General features: G+C 38.9%; 1 protein-coding gene across 3 annotated transcripts in view; it reads right to left on the bottom strand.

Annotated features, from left to right (window-relative positions):
- The window catches only part of FAF2 (Fas associated factor family member 2), a 65,188-nt gene that overhangs the window by 42,351 nt on the left and 1,813 nt on the right, over positions 1 to 21,024 (bottom strand). The window contains exon 1 of one of the 3 annotated variants that reach the window (XM_082723187.1): positions 20,305 to 20,327. The exons of the other annotated variants lie outside the window; for them this stretch is intronic. The gene's annotated coding sequence lies outside the window, so the exon portion shown is untranslated. Of the gene's footprint in view, positions 1 to 20,304; positions 20,328 to 21,024 lie in introns of those variants that run through there. 3 annotated transcript variants of the gene reach the window in all.

Below are 21,024 nucleotides of genomic sequence, written 5' to 3' on the forward strand. Positions count from 1 at the left end.
CGAGGGCCTATCTTCAGCTCGGGTCATGTTCCCCGTGTCCTGGGATGGAGCCCAATGTTGGGCTCTCTGCTCAGCAAGGAGCCTGCTTCTCCTTCTCCATCTGCCTGTCACTCCTCCTGCTTGTGCTCTCTCTTTTTCTGTCAAATTAAATCTTTAAAAAAAATTTAAATACCAGCAGCTTCCATTTCCTAAGCACCTAATACTATGTAATAGGCATTATAAGTAATAAAGCCCTCATTTTCACCACTGAGAAAGGCAACGGATTCAAGAGGTTAGGTAACCTGTCTAAGAATATCCTTGTCTAGGAATAACAAGAAGTGGTAGAGCTGAGACTGAAACCTAGAATAACTATATCCAAAGTCCAGTTTCCTTCCTATGCCATACTGCTTCCCAATATAATTTAATTCCTATTAGAAGACAAGTTTTAAAAAATTCTCAATTCAGAAAAATTTAAAAAAAAAACATTTTTTTGGTTTGAGAATACCTGGAATGTTTCTAATTTTCCCATTAAGGATTAAAGATAAGTCGGAAAGAGCAGGGACGCCTGGGTGGTTCAGTAGGTTAAACATCTTGCCTTCAGCTTGAGTCATGATCCCAGAGTCCCGAAGAGAGTAAATCAACCCCTCATTTTGCACAAAAGGCTTAGTGATGTGAAAAAGCTTTCCCAAGTTACAGAGCGTCTGGATGGCAAAACTGTCTGGTCTTTGTATTCCTGGTTACTGCTTTCTTCCTTCCCTTCTCTCTTTCCTCTTTTTTTTTTTTTTTTAAAGATTTTATTTTTTAAGTAACCTCTACACCCAACATGGGCCTCAAACTCACAAGCCTGAAATCAAGAGTCACAGGTTTTACAGACTCAGGCAGCCAGATTCCCAAGGTTCCTTCCTCCTTACCTACACTTACTGGTAGCTAACTATTAGCTCACAGATGTATACAAAATTGTTCTCCTTTATGCCTAGATTCAACAATTTATTGGTATAGTTTTGCTCTATGAACAAAGGGTTTGGTGTTAAATAAACCTAGAAAATGCTGCATATAAAAATCCCTTTTGGAAATTCCCAATACATCTTTTAAATGTCTTCCTTTTAGGTAAAAAGAAAATTAACTTCACAACTGCACAAAGGAAAAGGTCTATTTTAAAAGAATACTATTAATATCCATTGAGGAGCTATCCCATAGAACTGACCTTGGAACCACAGATTAGAGATCATCACTGGATGTTATAAACCAAATGGTCCATGTGAATCAAGAGATAATCCTACCCACCTGTGTAGATTCTTAAATATTTGAAAAGTGACTGGAAACAACAGTATGTAGGATATTTTATGCGCAAGTATTTGAATCTACATTATTTTTTGTTAAGATTTTGTTTAATTATTTGACAGACAGAGAGAGATCACAAGTAGGTAGAGAGGCAGGCAGAGAAAGAGGGAAAGCAGGCTCCCTGCCGAGCAGAGAGCCAGATGTGGGGCTCGATCCCAGGACCCTGAGATCATGACCTGTACCAAAGGCAGAGGTTTGACCCACTGAGATACCCAGATGCCCCTTGAATCTACATTAAAATGCCACATGGAGGGGTGCCTGGGTGGCTCAGTCCTTAAGCAACTGCCTTTAGCTCAGGTCATGATCCCAGAGTCCTGGGATTGATGCCTTCGGGAAGCCTGCCTCTCCCTCACCCTCTATGGGGCTCAATCCCAGGACTCATGACCTGCCTGAGCTGAAGGCAGACTGAGCCACCCAGGCGTCCCAAGTGGTTGATCTTTGCTGGAAAATTAGAGGAGACCAGAGTCTTCAATAATGCTTCATTCTAACTCTACTGCTAACTGGCTTGGGCATGAGTCTGAGGTTCAGTTTATGTCTTAGTAAAACATAAATAAAAACAGTGACTCATTGATTGAGCTGTAAAGATTAAGTATACAATACTCAATACAGCTATTATTACAAGGAAACATGGAGGAAACATTAAAAATGAGAATGTCATCATGAAACTTAAGTTTTGTTGTTTTTTTTTAAGATTTTATTTATTTATTTGACAGACAGATCACAAGTAGGCAGAGAGGCAGGCAGAGAGAGAGGAGGAAGCAGGCTCCCCACTGAGCAGAGAGCCCAATGCGGGACTCGAGCCCAGGACCCTGAGATCATGACCTGAGCTGAAGGCAGGGGCTTTAAACCACCGAGCCACCCAGGTGCCCTGAAACTTAAGTTCCATGTGGACAAGAAAAAGACATTTTATTTGTACATCAAATGAGATGATCATGTGGACTTTCCCCCCCTTCATTCTGCTAAGCTGAACATGGATGTTCATACTCTCAACAACTGTTGCATTCCAGGAATAAATCCCACATGGTCATGGTGCATAATCCTTTTAATATGTGGCTAAATTCAGTTTGCTAGTATTTTGTTGAGGATTTCTGCATTAATGTTCCTAAGAGATAATGGTCTCTAATCTTCTTGCTGTGTCATAATCTGGCTTTGGTATCAAGGCAATGCTGGCTTCACAGAATGAGTTAGTAAAATGGTCCTTCCTCTTCCAATTTTTTGGAAAATCTTGAGAAGGACTGGAATTAGTTCTTTTTAAAATTCTATTTTTTTTTAAAGATTTTATTTATTTATTTGAAAGACGGAGATCACAAGTAGGCAGAGAGGCAGGCAGAGAGAGAGAGAGAGAGGGAAGCAGGCTTCCTGCGGAGCAGGGAGCCCGATGCGGGGCTCGATCCCAGGACCCTGAGATCATGACCCGAGCCAAAGGCAGCAGCCCAAACCACTGAGCCACCCAGGCGCCCCTAAAATTCTATTTTTAAGTAATCTCTACACCCAATGTGGGCACCAACTCACATACCTGAGATCAAGAGTGACATACTCTTCCAACTAAGTCAGTCAGATGCCACTGGAATTAGTTATTCTTATGGCTAGTAGAATTTACAAGTGAAGCCATCAGGCCCAAGGCTTTTCTTTGTCATTTTTTTTTTTTTTAATTGACTCACTCTCCTTACTGGTGATAGGTCTATTCAGATTTTGTATTTTTTTGTGATTTAGTCCTGGTAGATCTTTTTTTTTTTTAAGTCCTGGTAGATCTTATGTTTCCATGAATCTGTCCATCTCATCCAGGTTACCCAATTTGTTGGCATTCAACTAACTGTTCATAATACTTTCATATCAATTTAATTTCTATAGAATTAGTAATTATGTGTCCATTTTCATTTCTGATTTTAGTAACTTGAATCTTCTTTTTTTTCTTAGTCCACTGAACTAAAGGTTTGTAAGTTCTGTTGATCTTTTCAAAAGAACCAACTTTTGGTTTCTCTGATTTTTCCCTACTGTTTTTCTAGTCTCCATTTCATTTTCATTTATCTAGGCTCTAATCCTTATTATTTCCTTTCTTCTGCTAGCTTTTAGTTTTCCTTTTTCTAGTTTCTTAAGTTATAAAGTTAGGTTGCTGGTTTAAGAGCTTTCTTGTTTTTTTATAGTGTATAGTTGAAAATTTACTTCTTCTTGTATCCCGTAAATTTTGACATGTTTTGTGTTCATTTTCATTTGCCTTTACATATTTTCTAATTCCCCTTGTGATTACATCTTCAAGCCACTGGTTGTGTAAAAGTATGTTGTTTAAGGTCACCCAGGTGGCACAGTCAGTTAAAGCATTCGACTCTTGGTTTCAGCTCAGGTCGATCTCAGGGTCATGAGATCAAGTCCTGCATGGGCTCCCTGCTCAGCATGAAGTTGACTTGAGTTTCTCTCTCCCTCCCCATCTGCCCCTCCCCTACTCACTCTAATAAATTAAATCTTTTTAAAAAGTGTGTTGTTTAATCTACACAAATTTGTGAATTTTCCAGTTTTACTTGTTATTCATTCTAATTCACCCAGTTGTGGTTGGAGAAGATACTGTGTTATCTATGATATGATACACACACACACACACACACACACACTTGATCCCACGACCGAGACCATGATCTGAGCCAAAGACAGATGCTTAACCAACTAAGCCACCCAGGCTACCCAGCTTTCTTCCTGATTCCTAAAACAACCTTGTAAAGTTAGAAATATCAGAGTCACTTTGCAGATGTGGAAACTAAGGCCTAAGATTAACTGTCATACAGATCTCAAATGGCCAAGTCCTAACATGAAGCTCTTTCCTCTTTACCATGCTGCAAAGATGAGAATACGACTAACTAGATTTTTTTGTTTTCCCCTTTCTCCTAAAAATGGAATACCTAATACTATTGGAAATACTTCAATAAAAGGGAGGGAGAGAGAAAAAAACATTAAGAACAATTGGAACAAACCCCCTCTGGTTAAGTGAGATTTCTGGTGAATTACTCAACTCATTCAAAAAATATTAATTCAGCAACTGTCCTGCAGCAAGTACATCAAAGAAATCAAAGTCCCAATCCCCAGTAATTTTGTGGAGTAAAATGACATATACATGACTGTATTGATAACACACCAGTGCTAAAATAATTCTTAAGTCTTTCAGGGGACTAGGGGAAAATGCAAAGGAAGACACAAAATTCCAAACTGAAAATTAGCAGAAGATAGTGTTTCAGAGCAAGGGATGATTAGGTATGGAGGTACCTGAAAAAGAATGTTACATTAGGGGAACTAGAAAGTCTACAAAGTATCATTGGAATAGAAAAGGAAAAGGATATGCGCAGTTTAGCTGGCTCAATGGGTAAAGCATGCAACTCTTGATCTCAGGGTTGTAAATTCAAGTCCCGCATCTGGTGTAGAGATTACTTAAAAATAAAATCTTTTAGGGGTGCCTGGGTGGCTCAGTGGGTTAAGCCTCTGCCTTCAGCTCAGGTCATGGTCTCAGGGTCTGGGATTGAGCCCCATACATCAGGCTCTCTGCTCAGCAGGGAGCCCACTTCCCCTCCTCTCTCTCTGCCTGCCTCTCTACCTACTTGTGATCTCTGACAAATATATAAAATCTTAAAAAATAATAAATAAATAAAATCTTTAATTATCGGGTTGGACAGTAAAGTATGGGTCAGCTCAGGAGATTTAAAGATTTATGCAGGGCGCCTAGGTGGCTCAGTCGTTGGGCGTCTGCCTTTGGCTCGCGCCCAATGCCCTGGGATTGCGAGGCCCATGTCAGGCTCCCTGCTCAGTGGGAAACCTGCTTCTCCCTCTCCTAGTGTTCCCTGTGTTGCTCTTTATCAAATAAATAGAATCTTAAAAAAAAAAATTGACTTATGCAGTTTTGATCAATGCAAAGCGAATAAAAAAGTCTTAAGAGAGTGACATGAAATGTTTGTTAAAAAATTGTTCTGGAAAAAGTAGGAAAGCTGAAGTTGAAAAGGAGATCTGAAACTAAGGGCACCAATATAACATTACTGAAATATCCAAAGAAAAAATAGAGTGTACACTAGGGTAGAGGCAATGCAGATATATTAGAGGGTTAACTGAGGATAGTGGATTTTTTTGTTTGACTTCTCTGTAATTTTTTTTTTTTTAAGTACTTAGTTCCTTTTATTTATTTATTCTGAAGAATAGCTGACACACAATTTAACATTAGTTTCAGGTGCATAAGATAGTGATTCAACAAGTCTATACATTCTCCTATGCTCACCACAAGTGTAGCTACCATCCATCACCATACTACCATACAAGAGTACAATTCTAATGACTATATTCCCTATGCTGTAGTTTTGATCCCTGTGATATTTCTTTAATTTCAATAGGAACTTACACATACTCAAATACTTTTTTTTTTTAAGATTTTATTTATTTGGCAGAGAGAGAGAGCAGAAGAGGGAACACAAGCAGAGAGAATGGAAGAGGGAAAAACAGGCTTCCCACTGAACAGGGAGCCCAATGTGGGGCTCAATCCCAGGACCCTGGGATCATGACCTGAGCCAAAGACAGACACTTAACAACTGAGCCACCCAGGTGCCCCTAAAATAAAGACTTAAAAAAAATCCCCAAAGGGCACCTTTATTTGAGAGGGTTTTATTTTGTTTTTAAACAAGCATTTTGGGATGCCTGGGTATCTCAGTCAGTTAAGCATCTGTCATCAGCTCAGGTCATGAGCCCACGGTCCTGGGATAGAGTTCCGCATTGGGCTCCTTACTTGGCAGGGAGTCTGCTTCCCCCTCTGCCTGCTGCTCCCCCTGCTGGGCACTCTCTCTTTGACAAATAAATAATCTTTAAAAAATTTAAAAACAGGCATTTAAAAAAAGATTTATTTATTTGAGACAGAGAGAGAGAGAATGAGAGAGTGCACACAAGCAGGGAGGACGGTCAGAGGGAGAGGGAGAGGCAGACTCTCTGCTGATCAGGGAGCCTGATGTGGTGGGCTCAATCTCAGGACCCTGAGATCATGAGCTGAGCCTAAGGCAGATGCTTAACTGACTAAGCTAGCCAGGCACCCCACAGACATTATTTCTTAAAATAGTTTTAGGTTTACAGAAATACTCGAAGTATAGCCCCCACTCTGCCCCAAAACCTTGTGTATGGCAATAAATACCATATGCAAAGTGAAAGACCTAGGAATAATATTGATAATTTATTTCACAGACAGGTTAATATTCTTAACATAGTTTATAAAGATAGAGAAGAAAAAGGACAACAAACTGACAGAAAACGAAAACTATACAGAGTTTGACAACACATTGTTGGTAAGGCTCTTAGGGGCCTCATACATTGTTCATGGGAGCACAAAATGGTACAACCCTCATGGAGGAAAATCTGACAAAATCTAACAGTTACATGTTCAGATATACACACATAAGCATCTAACCTTTGAGCCAGAAAGCTTTCCAGGAAGCTATCCCATAGATGCATTAGCAAAAACATAATGTCATGCATAACAGTACTTATTGCCCTACTATTTGTAACAGGTAAAGATAAGAAATAACCCAAAGATCCATCAACAGGGGGCCAAATCATGGTATATCCATATAACAGAGTATCACACGGCTATAAATATGAAAGAGAAGTAATTCCCTACAATGCTATGCAAGAACTACCAGGAGATAATAGGTATAAAATTAAGATGGAGAATGGCAGGCAGTAGGGGGGGGGGGTGGTGTGCACGCAGTAACTGTTAACAGACCCTCTGTTGGTTTCAGCTTGTGATCTGAGGGTCATGAGATCGAGTACCCCCACATCAGACTGGACTCCATGCTCAGAGGGCAGTCTGCTTAATATTCTAGCTTCCTTTTCTTATGCCCCCCCTCCTCATATACACGTGTTCTTGCCCCCCCCCCAAATATTAAACATCTTGAGGCCCCTGGGTGGCTCAATGGGTTAAGTGACTGACTCTTGATTTCTGCTCACGTTGTAATCTTGGGGTCATGGGATCGATCCCCATATGGGGCTCCATGCTCAGCGTGGAGTCTGCTTGTCCCTCTCCCTCCCCCAGCTTGTACTCTCCCTCAAACAAATAAATAAAATATCTTAAAAAAAAATAAAGAGGAATAGAAGCTAGATTTCTTTATGAGCATATTCATAGGGAACCTGGGTGGCTCAGTTGGTTAAGTGACTGCCTTCAGCTCAGGTTATGATCCTGGAGTCCCAGGACTGAGTTCCATAATGGGGCTCCCTCCTCAGTGGGGAGTCTGCTTGAGTCTGCTTCTCCCTCTAACTCCTCCCCTTTCTTGTGTTCTTGCCCTCTTTCAAGTAAATAAAATCTTTTAAAAAACCATATTCATAAATCTATGTTTATTTTACATATTTATAAGACAAATTTTTAAAAGCAGCAGCAATCCCTAAACACGAGATTTTAAGTCAAAGACTATAATAAGAGATGAGGAAGAACACTATATCATACACAAAGGGTCTGTCCAACAAGAAGATCTAACAATTTTAAATATCTATGCCCCTAATGTGGGAGCAGCCAACTATATAAACCAATTAATAACAAAATCAAAGAAGCACATCAACAATAATACAATAATAGTAGGGGACTTTAACACTCCCCTCACTGAAATGGACAGATCATCCAAGCAAAAGATCAACAAGGAAATAAAGGCCTTAAATGACACACTGGACCAGATGGACATCACAGATATATTCAGAACATTTCATCCCAAAGCAAGAGAATACACATTCTTTTCTAGTGCACATGGAACATTCTCCAGAACAGATCACATCCTCGGTCCTAAATCAGGTCTCAAAAAGACTGGGATCATTCCCTGCATATTTTCAGACCACAATGCTCTGAAGCTAGAACTCAGTCACAAGAGGAAATTTGGAAAGAACCCAAATACATGGAGACTAAACAGCATCCTTCTAAAGAATGAATGGGTCAACCAGGAAATTAAAGAAGAATTGAAAATATTCATGGAAACAAATGATAATGAAAACACAACGGTTCAAAATCGGTGGGACACAACAAAGGCCATCCTGAGAGGAAAATATATAGCGGTACAAGCCTTTCTCAAGAAACAAGAAATGTCTCAAGTACACAACCTAACTCTACAAGTAAAGGAGCCAGAGAAACAACAAGAAAGAAAGAAACCCTAAACCCAGCAGAAGAAGAGAAATCATAAAGATCAGAACAGAAATCAATGAAATAGAAACCAAAAAAACAAAAGAACAAATCAACGAAACTAGGAGCTGGTTCTTTGAAAGAATTAATAAGACTGATAAACCACTGGCCAGACTTATCAAAAAGAAAAGAGAAAGAACCCAAATAAATAAAATCATGAATGAAAGAGGAGAGATCACAACTAACACCAAAGAAATACAGACAATTATAAGAACATACTATGAGCAACTCTACGCCAATAAATTTGACAATCTGGAAGAAATGGATGCATTCCTAGAGACATATCAACTACCACAACTGAACCAGGAAGAAATAGAAAACCTGAACAGACCCATAACCAGTAAGGAGATTCAAACAGTCATCAAAAATCTCCAGACAAATAAAAGCCCAGGGCCAGATGGCTTCCCGGAGGATTTCCACCAAACATTTAAAGAAGAACTAATTCCTATTCTCCTGAAACTGTTCCAAAAAATAGAAATGGAAGGAAAACTTCCAAACTCATTTTATGAGGCCAGCATCACCTTGATCCCAAAACCAGAAAAGGATCCCATCAAAAAGAGAGAACTATAGACCAATACCCTTGATGAACACAGATGCGAAAATTCTCACCAAAATACTAGCCAATAGGATTCAACAGTACATTAAAAGGATTATTCACCTCGACCAAGGGGGATTTATTCCAGGGCTGCAAGGCTGGTTAAACATCCGCAAATCAATCAATGTGATACAACACATTAATAAAAGAAAGAACAAGAACCATATGATACTCTCAATAGATGCTGAAAAAGCATTTGACAAAGTACAGCATCCCTTCCTGATCAAAACTCTTCAAAGTGTAGGGATTGAGGGCACATACTTAAATACTGTCAAAACCATCTATGAAAAACCCACCGCAAATATCATTCCCAATGGAGAAAAACTGAAAGCTTTTCCGCTAAGGTCAGGAACACAGCAGGGATGTCCATTATCACCACTACTATTCAACATTGTACTAGAAGTCCTAGCCTCAGCAATCAGACAACAAAAGGAAATTAAAGGCATCCAAATCGGCAAAGATGTCAAACTATCACTCTTTGCAGATGATATGATACTATATGTGGAAAACCCAAAAGACTCCACTCCAAAACTACTAACTCATACAGGAATTCAGTAAAGTGTCAGGATATAAAATCAATGCACAGAAATCAGTTGAATTTCTCTACACCAACAACAAGACAGAAGAAAGAGAAATTAAGGAGTCAATCCCATTTACAACTGCACCCAAAACTATAAGATACCTAGGAATAAACCTAACCAAAGAGGCTAAGAATCTATACTCAGAAAACTGTAAAGTACTCATAAAAGAAACTGAGGAAGACACAAAGAAATGGAAAAATGTTCCATGCTCCTGGATTAGAAGAATAAATATTGTGAAAATGTCTATGCTACCTAAAGCATTCTACACATTTAATGCAATTCCTATCAAAATACCATCCATTTTTTTCAAAGAAATGGAACAAATAATCCTAAAATTTATATGGAACCAGAAAAGACCTCAAATAGCCAAAGGAATATTGAAAAAGAAAGCCAAAGTTGGTGGCATCACAATTCCGGACTTCAAGCTCTATTACAAAGCTGTCATCATCAAGAGAGCATGGTACTGGCACAAAAAGACACACAGATCAATGGAACAGAATAGAGAGCCCAGAAATAGACCCTCAACTCTATGGTCAACTAATCTTCGACAAAGCAGGAAAGAATGTCCAATGGAAAAAAGACAGCCTCTTCAATAAATGGTGCTGGGAAAATTGGACAGCCACATGCAGAAAAATGAAATTGGACCATTTCCTTACACCACACGCGAAAATAGACTCAAAATGGATGAAGGACCTCAATGTCAGAAAGGAATCTATCAAAATCCTTGAGGAAAACACGGGCAGCAACCTCTCTGACCTCAGCCACAGCAACATCTTCCTAGGAACATCGCCAAAGGCAAGGGAAGCAAGGGCAAAAATGAACTACTGGCATTTCATCAAGATCAAAAGCTTTTGCACAGCAAAGGAAACAGTTAACAAAACCAAAAGACAACTGACAGAATGGGAGAAGATATTTGCAAATGACATATCAGATAAAGGGCTAGTGTCCAAAATCTATAAAGAATTTAGCAAACTCAACACCCAAAGAACAAATAATCCAATCAAGAAATGGGCAGAGGACATGAACAGACATTTCTGCAAAGACATCCAGATGGCCAACAGACACATGAAAAAGTGCTCCATATCACTCGGCATCATGGAAATACAAATCAAAACCACAATGAGATATCACCTCACACTAGTCAGAATGGCTAAAATTAACAAGTCAGGAAATGACAGATGCAGGAGAGGATGCAGAGAGAGGGAACCCTCCTACACTGTTGGTGGGAATGCAAGCTGGTGCAACCACTCTAGAAAACAGCATGGAGGTTCCTCAAAATGTTGAAAATAGAACTACCCTAGGACCCAGCAATTGCACTACTGGGTATTTACCCTAAAGATACAAATGTAGTGACCCAAAGGGGCATGTGCATTCGAATGTTTATAGCAGCAATGTCTACAATAGCCAAACTATGGAAAGAACCTAGATGTCCATCAACAGATAAGAGAAATTAAGGATAAAGAAATTAAGGATACGCATAAAAAATAAAAAAAATAAAATAAAAATAAAAAAATAAAAAATAAAAAATAAAAAAAGAAATTAAGGATAAAGAAGATGTGGTATATATACACAATGGAATACTATGCAGCCATCAAAAGAAATGAAATCTTGCCATTTGCGACGATGTGGATGGAACTAGAGGGTATCACGCTTAGCAAAATAAGTCAATCAGAGAAAGCCAACTATCATATGATCTCCCTGATATGAAGAAGTGGAGATGCAACATGGGGGGTTAAGAGGGTAGGAGAAGAATAAATGAAACAAGATGGGATAGGGAGGGAGACAAACCATAAGTGACTCTTAATCTCACAAAACAAACTGAGGGTTGCTGGGGGAGGGTTGGGAGAGGGGGTAGAGTTATGGACACTGGGGAGGGTATGTGCTATGGTGAGTGTTGTGAAGTGTGTAAACCTGGCGATTCACAGACCTGTACGCCTGGGGATAAAAATATATTATATGTTTATAAAAAATAAAAAATAAAAATACAATTAAAAAAAAAAATAGGCTACAGCATGGGATGCCTGGGTGGCTCAGTTGGTTAAGCTACTGCCTTTGGCTCAGGTCATAATCCCAGGGTTCTGGGATTGAGTCCCACATCGGGCTCCTTGCTCCACAGGGAGCCGGAATCTCTCTCCGCCTCTGCCTGCCACTCTGCCTGTTTGTGCACTTGCTCTCTCTCTCTCTCCCTCTGACAAATAAATAAATAAATAAAATCTTAAAAAAAAAAAAAAAGCTACAACATGGATGAATCTTGTGACTGTTAATAGGCACAGTTTTCTGATGGGTATGATAAAAATGACTGAGAAGTAAATACTGGTAATGGTTGCACAACTCTGTAAATATACTAAAAATCACTGAACTGTGTATTTTAAAAGGGTTAATTTATGGTATGTGAATTATTGCTCAATAAAATTGTTATTTTATTTTATTTTTTAAGATTTTATTTATTTATTTGACAGAGATCACAAGTAGGCAGAGAAGCAGGCAGAGCGATAGAGGGAAGCAGGCTCCCCACTGAGCAGAGAGCCTGATGTGGGGCTCGATCCCAGGACCCTGGGATCATGACCTGAGCCGAAGGCAGAGGCTTTAACCCACTGAGCTACCCAGGCACCCCTAAAATTGTTATTTTAAAAAAAGAGCCCAAGAGACCAAATTAGAAAACTATTAGTAATGATCAGAAAACATGACAAGAAATTAGATAAAAGAACCAAAAACTTAAGATAAATGTGCAAAATGTGCAAAATTCAACAGCACTGAATATCTACTGAATATCACTGAATATCTATCAGTAACCATTTAGAATAAAGGAATGTTCTATTTACAAGGATGACCAAAACTATAAAATACCTATGAATAAATTTAATAAGGAACATACAAAATCTAGATGAAGAAATTTACAAAAAACATTTTAAAGGATATGTGACACATCTGAATAAAGAGATGTACCCGTTCCTGAATGTCAACCAGTTCCAAATTAATATACACATTTTAGGCCATTCCAATAATCCAGCAACAGCACAAAATGACTCTTAAATGTATATAAAGAAGAACCTGGGTGGCACAGTCAGTTAAGCATCCAGACTCTTGATTTTGGCTCAGGTCCTGATCTCAGGGTCATGAGATTGAGTCCCATGTCTGGCTCCACATTTAGCACAGAGTCTACTTAAGACTCTCTCTATCCCTCCCCCTTTACCCCTCCATGTGCTCTCTCTAAAAATAAGTAACTCTTTAAAAAAAAAAGTATATAAAAAACCTTGTAAGAATTACCAATAATTTGTCAAAAAATAAATAAATAGGAAGGAATCCTATCCTATCAGATATTAAAACTTAGTGAAAGCCCACTGTTATTAATCAAGTAATGGTACCAGCAGACAAATTAGTGAAACAGAATACAGTATGATAAAGAGGACTACTCACAGTGGGGGAAGGGATGGATTATTCAGCTAACCTATAATCTCCAGTGGAAGAAAGTAAAGTTAGGTTCTTATATATACAAAAGATAAAGTTCCACATGGATTAAAGATCTGATTTTAAAAAGAAAACCATGGGATGCCTGCGTGGATCAGTTGGTTGGACTGCCTTTGGCTCAGGTCATGATCCCGGAGTCCAGGGACTGAATCCCACATCCAGCTCCCAGCTCTTTGGGGAGTCTGCTTCTCTCTCTGACCTTCTCCTCGCTCATGTTCTCTCTCAGTCTCTCTCTCGAATAAATAAATAAAAATCTTAAAAAAAAAAAAAAAAGAGAAAAAGAAAACTATGGGGGCACCTAGGTAGCTCAGTGGGTTAAAGCCTCTGCCTTCAGCTCAGGTCATGATCCCAGGGTCCTGGGATAGAGCCCCACATCGAGCTCTCTGCCCAGCGGGCCACCTGCCTGCTTCCTCCTCTCTCTTGGCCTGCTTCTCTGCCTACTTGTGGTCTCTGTCTGTCAAATAAATAAATAAAATCTTAAGGAAAAAAAAAAAAAGGAAGAAAGAAAACCATGAAACATTTTGAAGAAAGCAAAAGAGAACGTTTGTATAACTTCATTAAGTGCAAGCATTCTTAAAAAGAACCGAAAAACCAAAAGCCATAAGGAAAAGAAATGTCAACTTGGTAACAATTTAAACAAATGTAAAGATAACAAAATAAAAGATGAAAGAGATCATGAAAAATATTTGCAGTATGTGACCAATATCCCTTTTCATATAAAAAACTACAAACTGATAATAAAATGTCAAATAATCCAACAGTAAATGAACAAAGGATAAGCAGGCAATTTACACAATAAGTGTAAATAACCAGAAGAAGCTCAATCTAGGGGTGCCTGGGTGGCTCAGTGGGTTAAAGCCTCTGCCTTCGCCTCAGGTCATGATCCCAGAGTCCTGGGATCAAGCCCCACATCAGGCTCTCTGCTCAGCAGGAAGCCTGCTTCCCCCTCTCTCTCTGCCTGCCTCTCTGCCTACTTGTGATCTCTGCCTGTCAAATAAATAAATAAATAAATAATCTTTACAAAATTAAAAAAAAAAAAGCTCAATCTATCAGTAATCAGAAGTTTATGGAATGGGATTCAATCTTCAAATAAGCATGTTTACTCTACAAACCTCCCATACACCTAGGGACACCGACATTATCTCTTAAAAAATAGAGACTGGGGGACACCTGGGTGGCTCAGGCCATTAAGGGTCAGCCTTCGGCTCAGGTCATGATCTTAGGTCCTAGGATTGAGTCCTATATCAGGCTCCTTTCTCAGTGGGGAGCCTGCTTTCTTCCTCTGCCTGCTGCTCCCCCTGCTTCTGCTCTGACAAATAAATAAAATCTTTAAAAAAAAAAAAGAGGCCAAAAAGCCAATCCCTGCCCTGAAGTTCCTTATTCTCTCCTAATTTTCCTATTAGAAATAGCTTAAAACAAGTGTTTGCATTAGTCATTTAAACTTGACTGAAAACCAAAACCAAAATCTGCAACCACCACTACCACTAAAAGTGCAAAATTAAAACAAGAACTTTAGGGACACCTGGGTGGCTCAGTTGGTTAAGCAGCTGCCTTCGGCTCAGGTCATGATCCCAGCGTCCTGGAATCGAGTCCCACATCGGGCTCCTTGCTCGGCGGGGAGCCTGCTTCTCCCTCTGCCTCTGCCTACCATTCTGTCTGCCTGTGCTCGCTCTCTCCCCTCTCTCTCTCTGATAAATAAATAAAATCTTAAAAATAAAAATAAAACAAGAACTTTAAAAATTTAATCATACTGACAAAAATTCAAAAAGCTACCATCCAATGCGGGCAAGGGTATGGGGAAACAGGTCCTCTCAAAACTCTCTGGAAAACAGTCTGACATGAGCTATCAAAACATACAAAGTACATTTGTTTTGAACCAGTAGCACCAGGATTCTGTTCTACAGAAATAAAAGGTCTGCTATACCAGCAATATCCCCTATATCCATAACTATGTTTCCGAACATTTCCTTCACTTTCATTGTCTAACTGAAACCTGGCTTTTCTCTGAAGATACTTCTTCCTTTGAAGTCTTCTATCATTTTCTCTCTCAGATCTGTAAGTATGGGAGTGGGAAAACTGTCCTCTTCATTCATTTCCACTTTTGAGATTCTTCTTTCTTTCTGGTTAACAAGTCCACTTTTATCCTGAGTGATGATATCCAGAATTAGTACCATACTTTTGACTTGCTTTGCTGTGTTTGCTTTCTTAAAACTACCACAGAGCAAAGGTTAAGTGGCTGACTCTTGATATCAGCTCATGATCTCAGGGTGATGGGATCGAGCCCCACGTCCAGCCCTGCACTCAGTTTGGAGTCTGCCTGAGCTTCTCTCTCCATCTCCCTCTACCCCTCCCAACACTGCACACAAACTCTCTCTCAGATCAAGAAATCTTAAGAAAAACAAAAACAAAAACAAAAAACCCTACCACATAGCTATTGTTATTGGTCCTAGTCATTTACCTGTAGTTGAAAACAAATCAATACCTAATGCTGGAGAGGCAATGCTAGGAAAGAGGAGGAAAAAATCCAGAGTTCTAGATTCAAATCTAAGCTTGTTGCTACTAACCTTAGGTAAATTAAGTACTAATTTTAGTTTACTCACCAATATCAGAACCTACACCATTTATTTTTTGAGAGTAATCAATAACACAATGGATCTACAGCACTGTGGACAGAATACAGTAAACACCTGAACAACATGGAAGTGAGGAGCACTGAGTTCCATGCAGCTGAAAATCAAGTACGACTTTTGACTCCCCAAACTTACCTACTAATAGCCTACTGTTGAACAGAAGCCTTACTGATAACAGTTGGTTAACATGTATTCTGTAGGTTTGTATTATATACTCTTAAAATAAAGTAAGCTAGTGAAGGCAAATGTTATTAAGAAAATGGTAAGAGAAAATATATTTACAGTGCTGTATTTATTAGGGAAAAAACCACTTTTAAGTTCAAACCCATGTTGCTCAAGGGTCAACTGTAAACAATGAATAAGTGACCACATAATATCAAAAATACCTTCAAATCTCAAAATTTCTTTATGTATTCTTGCTCTACAGATGACTTCAAACAGTTTCAGGGCTTTAAATATTTTCTACATACAGATGATTTCCAAATTTATATTGCTAGCCTAGATTATTCTCCTGCCCTCAGTACTAGTATATACAGTTAGACATCTTCACTTGATGTCTAACAGAAACCTCAAACTTTACATGACCAAAACTGAGTTACTTATCTCACCCCCACACCCAAACGTGGTCCCTCCCACAGCCCTCCTTATCCCAGTTAATGACTCTTCCATTTCTAGTTACTTAAGTCAAAAAGCTGAGATATCTTTACTTTCTTCCTTTCTCTCTCCATTCACATACAACCCCTTAGGAAAATCCCATCCACTTTATCTTCAAAATATATTCAGAATCCAACTACTCCTCATGATTACTTTCCTACTTCATCCTGGTTCAAGCAGTCTTACATCACTGCAAAGATCTCCTAACTGGTCTCCCTACTCCTCCCTTACCTTCCTTGAGGGTATCTTCAAGTAAACAGCCAGAGTGACCCTAATAAATCATAAATCCTGTCATCACTCAAAATCCACCTTGCTTCAGAGTTAAAGCCAAAATCCTTACAATAGCCTACAAGGCCATTTGTGAATTAGCCCTGCCTTTAACTCTCTAACCCTGTCTCCTACTACTTTCTTCCTTCCTCCCTCCCTTCCTTGGTACTAGCCACACTGTCCTCCTTGCCATTCCTGGACAAGGTCCCTTGAGGCTATGCTTTAGGACTCTTACATGCTTTATTCCCTCTATCTGGAATCCTCTTCCCCTAAGCACTCACATGATTTCTTTGGTACTTAACCTTTATGTTTTCACATAACTGATACACTCTCCTCGAGGCCTTTCCTTGATAATCCTATTTAAAATTAAACACCCCACTATCCCACTCCCCAGGCCCTTGGGTGACTCAATTGATTAAGCTGATTAAGTGGCCAGCTCTTGAATTCAGCTCAGGTCATGATCTCAGGGTCCTGGGATGGAGCCCCAACTCTGGCTCCAGGTTCAGCAGGGAGTCAATGCTTAAGTTTCTCTCTCTCTCTCCCTCTGTCCCTCCCCTGCTCAGGCAGCATGATCTCTACCTCTCTCCCTCCCTCTTTCTAAAATAAATAAATCTTTTTTAAAAAAGATTTTATTTATTTAAGAGATAGTGAGAGAGATCACAGAAGAAGAGAGAGAAGCAGACTCACCGCTGAGCTGGGAGCCTGATGTGGGACTCGATCCCAGAACCCTGAGATCATGACCCAAGCCCAAAGCAGACGCTTAAATGACTGAGCCTCCAAGGTGCCCAATAAATAAATCTTAAAAAAAAAAAAAAAAAGTTAAACACCCCCCCTCAAAATTCTGTTTATTTCTCTCCATAGCATTTATCACCATCTAACACAGCCTATATTCATTCCATTTATTTAGACTCTTTGTCTCTCCCACTAGAATGTTAACTCTACAAGTGTATGAACTATATTTAATATTCCCTTATATCCTGTGCCTAAAACTATACTAGCACATAACAGGTCCTGAAAAAGTTTATTGAGAATGGGATAAATGTTTGTGGACAAGAATATTCACTGTGACATTAGCTGTATGAAACCAAAAAATGAAAACAACGTGATTGTCCCTTAATTTTTTTAAAACCAAAAAGTAATAACTACAATAATGTTTAACATTCAAGCACTTAATATTTGCCAGGGCTTTATATATATTAACATTAATTACTGAAACAACAACTTGCAGTAGGTAATATAGCAACTGCACACATGAAGAAACTAAAGTAGAAAGGCTAAGTAACTTGCCCAAGGTGACAAAGTTATTAACTGGAGAAGCTAGGATTCAAAACTAGGCTGTCTTACTTCACAGCCTGTCTTCATGACAACTTACTATGCTAACTTTAATAATTATATGATCCTACCTCTATTAAGACAGAGACAGCAGAAGCTCTTATTCAATGAAAATAAGACTTACTAGTCAATTAATTTAAAAAGTCACTTAAGGGTGCCTGGGTGGCTCAGTGGGTTAAGTCTCTGTCTTCAGCTCAGGTCATGATCTCGGGATCATCAGGCTCTCTGCTTGGCAGGGAGCCTGCATCCCTCTCTCTCTCTCTGTCTGCCTCTCTATCTACTTGTGATCTCTCTCTCTCTTTCAAACAAACAAACAAATAAATAAATAAATAAAAATCTTTTAAAAAATAAAATAAAAAGTCACTTAAAGTGAGGAATAAAAACATTTCATACACATATATTTCATTTAAAACATAAAGCATACACATCTATGCAGCAATTTTTTGATGAAAGCCTACCCTTTCTTAAGGGCATGGGTCCACCAGCATTCTTTGGAGTCTTTCTAGCATAAATCATATCCATAAGACACTGATTTAATTTCTTGGAGTGGAACAACTCCAAACACTTGACAAGAATTAAGTGCACAATACTGAATCTCAATGATTTTTTTCCCAAAGTTATCTATGTATCTATCTTGCCCACACCTAACTGAACAATATTCTAGCAACTTGACCCTATAGATCTTTCCCAAAGCATTTACTTTAGCTTTCAGATTAAAAAACAAAAAACCTCTCACACTGATGCTTAAATTGTTTATGAATTATATTTTTATGACAAATATAACCAGCACACAATGATTTGGGAGCAAATACAACTGACTTTTGAGGTGCATTCGCTATTCATACTCAATTGATTCCAAAACAAACAGGAGAAAAGGATAACTAAAATAAATCTTAGAAAACAGCAAATGGACTGGTAAGTGTGATAAATCTACTCTAGGGAGTTCCAGTCAGATCACATATCACAAAAAACATGACAGAGGAAACCTAAGATTTCTAAAAATATTTCACTTTTGCTAGTTTCAATGTATCAAATGAAGCAACATACTGAGAACTAGTTCCTAGCAGTATCGCCCAGTTCTGTCCCGACTCCTAGGGATATTCCAAGCACACACTCCATACGGTTAGTGAAGCAAACCTGAAACCTACTGTTATGTTACTCTCTAGTGGGAAAAAAACTCTGATGGCTCCCTATGTGTACAGATCAAATTTTAAACCGTTCTGCACAGCTTTGAAAGGCCTCCAAAATCTGGTTCTAATTTACCTATCCAATCTTATTTTCCACTTCCAATTCTCTAAATCCATCACAACACTCCATACTATTCCATCTTCATACATTGCTCAAGCCATTTTCTCAGCTTTGAGCATCCTTCTGCCTACCACCTGCTCAAATTCTATTCCTCCTTCAAAACTAGCAAAGTACAGTGGGAAGAGCTGAACCTTCAAGCCTGACCCAGACCCATGCCCACCAGGTTTCTAAATATAATTCCATTCTCACTATTTAATAACTTAATGAACTTAGGCAAATACTTCAATAGATCTGTTTCACCACTTAAGAGTAGCTATATCATTTACGGCACTTTACAAGTCTACTGGGAGAATTAAGCGTAACAGTTATCAACTACCTATCTAGCACCATGCCTAAGGTATAGTAGATACTTAATAAATGGTTAACTCCTAGGTCATCCTTCTCTCTTCTCTCCTCTTCCCACCTCCATGGATACTCCTGTTTCTCCCTAAATTCCTATAGCACTTTGTTTACACCATGGGCACTAATATACTGCAGGATACTCATTATTCACGTATGTATGTATCTTGCTTCTCCAATAGGTTATAGCTAAGACGGTTATGGGTATGGATTTCTAAATCTCTGCCACTTAACTAGTGTGAATTATTTGACCTCTCAGAACCTGCTTCTTTAACAAAATGAATGAGGGTTAATTCCTTACAATGTTATTAAGAGGTTTAAAGGAGTTAAGGTACATTAAATACCTGGTATAATGCTTGACACCTAGTAAGTTTCAAAGAATTTTCAATGGCAACTGAATGGTGAACCTCATCCAGCAACTGCTTAAGGAACACAAAAATGCATTTGCCTTGGTAAATCCAGTTTCATAGAGCAATCTGCTTTTTTGGTTTTTGTTTTGTTTTGTTTTGTTTTTAATTTTACACCCAGTGTGGGGCCTGAACTCACAACCCTAAGATAAGGAGTCACATGCTCTACTGACTGAGTCACCCAAGCATCCCTTACAAAGAAATCTTAATGCAACTTTAACCTACCACTCACCCCTTACTGATAAAAATGCCCAACGAGGGCACCTGGGTGGCTCAGTGGGTTAAAGCCTCTGCCTTCGGCTCAGGTCATGATCCCAGGGTCCTGGGATCGAGCCCCGCATCGGGCTCTCTGCTCAGCAGGGAGCCTGCTTCCTCCTCTCTCTCTGCCTGTCTCTCTGCCTCCTTGTGATCTCTGTCTGTCAAATAAATAAATAAAATCTTTAAAAAAAAAAAATGCCCAACGAAGACAAAAGAGAGGTACCCATGAACTTTACCTCAGAAATACTACCACAAATTCACGCCTTCCCAGTATCAGACTAAGTACATCATGACATATAACTCACATCACCTTGTAACACTTACTCTCAGAGCTTACCTTAAAGAGCTGTGTAAGGGGTAAAATGGCCTGTCAAATTAAACAAATTCTGAAATAAGGGGTCTACCAGGGAGAGAAGGCTGGTTGTCTGATATTCATTCACTCTGATCCTAATTTGCTGTCTTCAATTTCTCTACTCAAAACTCCAAACAAATGTCAACTGTTTCTATAATAGCACTTTTCCATTAACACACTTCCAATCCACTGCTCAATTTAAAGAAAAATTAACCTCAAATTATAGTGAAATCTAATAAAGGAATGTGCAGAAAAGTGATAATTTGTTTAAAAAAAAAAAAAAAAAGACACACCACAACATTTGCATTCCACTCTCAGCTGTACACTGATATTTACACAAGT

The sequence above is a fragment of the Mustela nivalis genome (assembly GCF_964662115.1).
Source record: "Mustela nivalis genome assembly, chromosome: 3".
NCBI lineage: Eukaryota > Metazoa > Chordata > Mammalia > Carnivora > Mustelidae > Mustela > Mustela nivalis.